A 2,485-nucleotide genomic window follows, 5' to 3' on the forward strand; every position below is an offset into this window, starting at 1 on the left:
GTTTTTGTATAATTGCTGTGTTTGTTTTGGTAGGTAGATTCCTAAGTATTTTATATTGTCTAGGGTGATTTTAAATGGTGTTTCTCTTTCTACTTCTTGCTGCTCTAGTGTGTTGGAAATATATAGAAATGCTGATGATTTATGTGCATTTATTTTGTATCCTGCAACTTTGCTAAAGTTGTTGATTATTTTCTACAAGCTTCTTAGTTGATTCTCTAGGATTTGTTAAGTAGACCATCATATCATCTGCAAAGAGTGATAGCTTCGTTTCCTCCTTGCCTATTTTGATACCTTCAATTTCTTTTTCTTCTCTAATTGCCACTTCTAGTGTTTCTAGTACCATGTTGAATAATAGAGGTGATAATGGGCATCCTTGTTTTACTCCTGATCTTATTGGGAAGGCTTCTAATTTATCCCCATTGCATATGATGTTTGTTGATGGTTTTAGGTATATACTATTTATTATTTTTAGGAAAGGTCCTTCTATTCCTATACTTTTCAGTGTTTTCAATAGGAATGGATGCTGTATTTTGTCAAAGGCTTTTTCAGCATCTATTGAGATGATCATGTGATTTTTGTTTTTTAGACTATTGATATGGTCAATTATGTGGATGGTTTTCCTAATGTTGAACCAACCTTGCATTCCTGGTATAAATCCCACCTGATCATGGTGGATGATCTTCTTAATTACTTGCTGGAGTCTCTTTGCTAGTATTCTATTTAAGATTTTTGCATCTATGTTCATTAGGGAGATTGGTCTGTAGGTTTCTTTCTCTGTTTTTGATCTCCCTGGCTTTGGAATCAGTACCATATTTGTGTCATGAAAGGAATTTGGTAGAACTCCTTCTTTGTTTATCATATCAAATAATTTGTATAGGATTGGGATTAGTTGCTCTTTGAATATCTGATAGAATTCACTTGTGAATCCATCAGGCCATGGCGATTTTTTCTTAGGGAGTTCTTTGATGGCTTATTCAATTTCTTTTTCTGATATGGGATTATTTAGGTATTCTATTTCTTCTGCTGTTAATCTAGGCAGTTTATATTTTTGTAAATATTCATCCATATCTCCTAAATTGTTATATTTATTGCCATATAATTGGGCAAAATAGTTTTTAATCATTGCCTTAATTTCCTCTTCATTAGAGCTGAGGTTTCCCTTTTCATCTTTGATAATGTCAATTTGGTTTTCTTCTTTCCTTTTTTTTCATTAGATTGACCAGTATTTTGTCTATTTTATCTGTTTTTTCAAATTACCAGCTTCTAGTCTTATTTATTAATTCAATAGTTCTTTTACTTTCGATTTTATTAATATCTCCCTTGGTTTTTAGTATTTCTAATTTAGTTTTCATCTGGGGATTTTTGATTTGCTCACTTTCTAATTTTTTGAGTTGCATGCCCAATTCATTTATCTCTGCCCTCCCTAATTTGTTAATATATGCACTCAAGGATATAAATTTCCCCCTTAGTACTGCCTTGGCCACATCCCACAGGGTTCGGTAGGATGTCTCATCATTGTCATTTTCTTCAATGAAATTATTGATTGTTTCTATGATTCCTTCTTTGACAAATTGGTTTTGGAGAATCATATTATTTAATTTCCAATTAGTTTTTGATTTTCCTGTCCAGGTGCCCTTACTAATTATTATTTTTATTGCATTATTATCTGAGAAGTTTACATTTATTATTTCTGCTCTTTTGTATTTGTTTGCAATGATTCTATGCCCTATAACATGGTCAATCTTTGTGAATGTACCATGTGCAGCTGAAAAGAAGGTGTATTCCTTTTTGTCCCTATTTATTTTCCTCCACATATCAATTAGATCTAATTTTTCTAGGACTTCATTCACCTCTCTTACCTCTTTCTTATTTATTTTTCGGTTTGATTTATCTAGATCTGACAGAGGAATATTTAGATCTCCCACTAGTATGGTTTTACTATCTATTTCCTTCTTGAGGTCTGCCAGTTTCTCCTTTATGAATTTGGGTGCTATGCCACTTGGTGCATACATATTGAGCAGTGTTATTTCCTCATTGTTTATACTGCCTTTAATCAGGATGTAATGACCTTCCCTGTCTTTTTTAATCATATCTATTTTTACTTTGGCTTTGTCAGAAATCATAATAGCCACTCCTGCCTTCTTTTTCTCATTTGACGCCCAAAAGATTTTGCTCAAACCCTGAACTTTAAACTTGTGTATGTCCACCTGCCTCATATGTGTTTCTTGTAGACAACATATGGTGGGATTTTGGTTTCTAATCCACTCTGCTATTTGCTTCTGTTTTATGAGCGAGTTCATCCCATTCACATTCAGAGTTATAATCATCAGTTGTGCATTTGCTGACATTTTCGAATCATCCCCTCTTCCATCCCCTTTTTCCTTATACTTTTTCCTTTTAAATCATTGGTTTGCTATTGATCCGCTATCCCTTATCCCCTCCCTTGATTAACTTCCCTTTCTACCCCCTCCCTTATTTTTCCCCC

Source organism: Gracilinanus agilis, unplaced genomic scaffold (genome assembly GCF_016433145.1).
Source record: "Gracilinanus agilis isolate LMUSP501 unplaced genomic scaffold, AgileGrace unplaced_scaffold48212, whole genome shotgun sequence".
In the NCBI taxonomy this organism is placed as follows: domain Eukaryota; kingdom Metazoa; phylum Chordata; class Mammalia; order Didelphimorphia; family Didelphidae; genus Gracilinanus; species Gracilinanus agilis.